This window comes from Triticum dicoccoides, chromosome 3B, assembly GCF_002162155.2.
Source record: "Triticum dicoccoides isolate Atlit2015 ecotype Zavitan chromosome 3B, WEW_v2.0, whole genome shotgun sequence".
Taxonomy (NCBI): domain Eukaryota; kingdom Viridiplantae; phylum Streptophyta; class Magnoliopsida; order Poales; family Poaceae; genus Triticum; species Triticum dicoccoides.
This window is the reverse complement of record NC_041385.1, coordinates 18,201,088-18,206,395: the sequence shown is the minus strand read 5'-3', so window position 1 is coordinate 18,206,395 and position 5,308 is coordinate 18,201,088.

The window sequence follows — 5,308 nt, the reverse complement described above, 5'->3', positions numbered from 1 at the left end:
AATTCCTCAAAAGACGTCGTAGGCAAGCCTTTGGTCATGATATCGGCAAACTTTTGGGAGGTGGGAACGTGCAGAACACGAACATGGCCAAGAGCCACCTGATCCCGAACGTCATGGATATCAAGCTCAATGTGTTTGGTGCGACGATGATGAACCGGGTTGGCGAAGAGGTAGACGGCGGAGACGTTGTCGCAGTAGACGACCGTGGCCTTCTCAACAGGACACGAGAGCTCGTGAAGAAGCTGACGAAGCCAGGAGCACTCAGCAACAACGTTAGCCACAGCGCGGTACTCAACCTCGGCGCTAGACCGCGAGACGGTGGGCTGCTGCTTGGACGACCACGACACCAGGGACGGTCCAAGGAAGATGCAGTAACCCGAAGTAGAGCGACGGGTGTCCGGATAGCCAGCCCAGTCGGTGTCGGAGTAGGCGACCAGATTAGTGGCAGTGGAGGCGCGCAGAGTAAGACCAAGATTCGTAGCACCGCGGATGTAGCGGAGAATCCGCTTAACGGCAGTCCAGTGAACGTCTCGAGGAGCATGCATATGCAGGCAAACCTGCTGAACCGCGTACTGAAGCTCCGGTCGAGTGAGAGTGAGGTACTGGAGAGCACCAACAATGGACCGGTAGAAGCCAGCATCCGGAGCGGGAGTACCATCAGTAGCAGAGAGCTTGGCCTTTGTATAGACAGGAGTGGCGGCCGGTTTGCAGTTAAGCATTCCAGCACGGTCGAGGAGCTCATGAGCGCACTTCCGTTGATGAAGAAAGAAACCATCAGGATGACGTACCACCTCAACACCGAGGAAGTAGTGCAACAGACCCAAGTCCTTGATGGCAAACTCAGCACGGAGACGATCAGTAAGCTGGCGAAGGAGCTCAGAAGTGCATGCTGTCAGGATGATGTCGTCAACATAGAGCAGCAAATAAGCCGTGTCGGTGCCCTGGTGATAAACAAATAGCGAAGCATCGGAGCGTGTAGAGCGGAAGCCGAGTTGGTGAAGAAACGCTGCGATGCGCTGGTACCAGGCACGAGGAGCCTGCTTGAGCCCATATAATGAGCGTGAGAGCAGACACACATGATCAAGACACGCCGGGTCAACAAACCCGTGGGCTGTTGACAGAAGACCTGCTCCTCAAGATGACCATGGAGGAATGCGCTGGAGACGTCCATCTGATGAACCGGCCAGGCAGGAGAGACTGCCAACTGTAGAACAGTGCAAATCATCCCGGGCTTAACAACCGGAGCGAAGGTGTCGGTGAAGTCCACACCGGCACATTGCCGGAAACCACGAACAACCCAATGCGCCTTGTAGCGATCAAGAGTGCCGTCGGGACGAAGCTTGTATTTGAAGACCCACTTCCCGGTGATCATGTTAGCGTGCCAGGGACGGGGAACAAGCTGCCAAGTCCGGTTCCGCTGCAAAGCGTCGAACTCCTCCTGCATGGCGGCCATCCAAAGAGGGTCGCGGAGAGCAGCCCGAGCCGAGGACGGCAGCGGGGAAGGAGCGGACGTCGAGGCGGTGCAAACGTAGTCATCCACATAGCGGGAGCTTGGGCGGAAGATACCGGTGAGCGAGCGTGTGACTGGCCCGGCGGTCGGAGCGGCCGCCGGTGGCGGCGAGGCCGTGGCATCCATGGGCGTCCACGGGAGAGGCTGGCCGAGCTTAGGTCGAGGCCGCGGTGTCGGGAGAACCAGGCGACAACGGGGCGGCGATTGCGCCAGCAGGCGACCGAGGCAGGGTGGATGCGGGCGACCGAGGCGGGGTGAAGCCGCGCCAGGAGAGGCCGCACCAGGGGAGGCCGCGCTAGTAGGGGTCGACCCAGCCGGCGGCCCAACATGCATGGCGGGGGACCGGGGCGACGTGGGTGACGTCGACGCGGCTCCAGGCGACGAGGGCGTCGAGCCGTAGGAGGGAGCCGCGGATGGCCCCGATCCGGAGGAGGGCGCCGCGGACGGGAGTGCCGGAGCACCCAAGGCCGGCAGCGGGCGACGGCGCGGAGGAGAACCCACCGCGGGAGGGGAAGACGGTGCCACCTGTTCCTGTGCAAAGGGAAACACAAGCTCATCAAAGTACACGTGCCGTGAGGTGATGACACGGTCAGACACGGGGTCATAGCAGCGATAACCCTTAGTGTTGGCCGGGTAACCAAGGAAGACACATGGAACGGAACGAGGAGCGAGGTTATGAGAGGTGGTGGCGGTGGTGTTGGGGTAGCAACAGCAACCGAAAATACAGAGACCATCGTAGGAGGGAGGAGTGCCATATAAGAGATGGTGAGGCGCATAGTTCCAGCATGGACGGCATGGCCGGAGGTTAAGGAGGAGGGTGGTGGTGGTGAGGGCATCTGGCCAAAACCGAGAGGGCATGTAGGCATGGAAAAGAAGGGTACGCACACACTCATTGAGGGTGCGTAGGATGCGCTCGGCACGGCCATTCTGCTGGGAGGTGTATGGACACGTGAGACGGAACACGGTGCCGTGGGAGGAAAGAAGATGGCGGATGGTGAGATTGTCGAATTCTTTCCCGTTGTCAGTCTGAAGTGCGAGTATGGGTCGCCCGAACTGTGTGGAGACATAATCATAGAATGCAATGAGAGTGGCGGCAACATCGGATTTCATACGAAGAGGAAATGTCCACACAAAGTGAGAGTAATTATCCAGTATAACAAGATAATAAAGATAACCAGAATTACTAGGTACTGGAGATGTCCATACATAGTTGTGAATTAACTCAAACGGAAAGGAAGCAACTGTGGAAGAGGAACTAAAAGGAAGGCGAACATGTTTGCCTAACCGGCAGGCTTCATAGGAGTGAGCAGCCGTTTTATTACATGAAAAATAAAATCCTCTCATTATTTTGACGAAGTGAAGAAGTGCTAGGATGCCCGAGACGAGCATGCCAAAGATCGACGCCGGCAGAAAAAGCTCGAGGACAACCCGGAGATGACGGCGACTGAACTGGGTAGAGGTTGCTGGGACTGTCACAACGGTGAAGAATCATCCTGGTGCGAGCATCCTTAACAGAAAAGCCAACTTCGTCAAATTCCACAGTTATAAAATTATCACGAGAAAGATTATGAACGGAAACTAAGTTCTGAATGAGATGAGGAGAAACAATGACATTATTAAGAGGGAGAGGTCGAGAGTTAGAAGGAAAGGGTGCAAAACCGACATGAGAGATGGGAAGAACAACACCGTTGCCGATTATGATGTAGGAGGGAGTGGAAGTGGGATGGACGGAGGAGAGGTTACCCGGATGAGCGGACATATGAGCGCTGGCACCAGAGTCCATAATCCAATCGCCGCCACCACCAGAGTAGGGTGGCGGCTGCTGCAGCGCCGCTAGAAGGGCCGGGTCGTAGTAGGGGGCGCCTTACGTGCCGGGGGCGCTGTACGCGCCGTAGGAGGGCGCGACAGGAGGGGCGGGAGCACCGCCATGGGCGCCGAGAGGCGCGGCCAGGAGCGCCTGGTGCGTGCTCGGGCGGGGGCCGAGGATGCTCGCGGCGGGGGGCTGCGGCACTGGCATACTATATGCGTGCACGACCCCCGTCCAGGGGTTGTAGCCTCCAGCCCAGGGTGGCGGGGGCTGCTGCTGGGGAGCTTGACCGCCGCCGCAGCTACCTTTCCCTTCGCCTTGGCGTTGACCACGGCGACCACGGTGACGGTTGCCGCCATTCCCACCGATGCGCGGTGGTTGGGGCGGCTGCAGCACCGGCGTGGGGTGCGGGACGGCCGGAGGACGGGGCGCCGAGGGTGATGTAGAGGCGCCAGTGGAGAGGCCGGCGACGAGAGCGGTGTGGACGGCGCGGGTGCGGAGGTGCTTCATCCGCCGCTCCTCAAGACGAAGATAGGCCACCGCCCACTCGTAATTAGGGTTGACCATGAGGGTGAGGTTGGAGGCGGCGTTGCCGAAGTCCTCGTTGAGGACGGCGGTGAGCGCTGAGAGGAGAAGCTCGTCGCCCACCTTGAACCCGACGTCGTTGATCTCGTCGGAGAGGGTCTTGAGCCGGAGATAGAAGGCGTCGATGGTGGAGTCGTTCTGATGACACCCAAAAAATTCCTGCTGCAAGAAAACAATCCGTTGAAGCTTGTTGTCGGTGAAGAGGCCATTGATCTTGGTCCACATCGTGTAAGCATCGTCCCCATCGCGAACGACGGTGTGGAAGATGTCCGGAGAGACGGTGAGGAAGAACCACCGGATGAGGGTGGCGTCGATGCGAGCCAGTTGGCGTCGTGGGCGCCGGCGAAGAAATTGGCGAGACCGTCCACATGATCACGAAGGTTGTACTCGCGGAAGAGGAGATTAAAGTAGGTTTTTCAGGCATAGTAGTTTGCGGAGGCGTGGGAGAGGATGATGGGGACGTGATCGGTGAGGTGGATGTTGCGGATGTCGGCGGCTTGGGGCTCATCGGGTTCGGACCCGTAGGAGGAATCAAACGGGTTGCTAGGGGGTGCGCTGGAGGAGGAGGAAGTCCCGAGGGCCGACATGGCAGCAAGGGCGGGATGGCGGCGCGGGATGGGAGCAGGAGGGTTTTAGGGTTTTGGGGAGGAGGCGGCTCGGGGTGAGAGGCGGGGCGCGGCGGGGAGAGGGTTGTGGTGGGGGGAGGAAGGAGGCGCAGCAGCCGGGGAGGCGGCGGCGCGGGACAGTGGGAGCGGCGGCGGCGAGGAGAGGCGACGGCGGCGCGGCTAGGGCTGTGTTTGAGGGTTAGGCTGATACCATGTAGAGGAATATGATGCAACTCTCAATATATTGATGGGTGCATATGCACAAGTATATATAGTACATAGGACAAGTCATATCCTCAACTATACATAAGGAGGAGACTTGAAGTACAAGAATACATGTGCTAATTAAATACGTATCTCAACAGTCATGATCCATATGAAGCATCTCACGCAGGCCTCCTGGCACCAGCGTGCAACTGTAAGCTGCTCTGAGATAAGAGCAGAAATTCTCCCTCGTTACTGGAACTACCCCAGCCACGTCCATACGGGTGTGTTTGGTTGCAGTAGTGAACAGTAGCTACATTGCATACACATGTCAATCCAGTCTGGCTCTAAAAAATACAACCTCATATGCGACATCCGCAAATTGTTTGGTTGACTGCATATGAACTTTCTGCATTAGGGGGTCAATTTTAGCACATTATTTAGTTGCCTGCATTATCTCGGTGCATACAACTACACGCAAGAAAACACGGAGAGTAGCGGTGGTGGAGGCCTCTAGAAGTGCGGCAGCGGCGGCCTCTAGAGCCATGGCAGTCTAGTCGTAGCCGTATGGTAGCCTGGTGAATTCATGACGTCAGC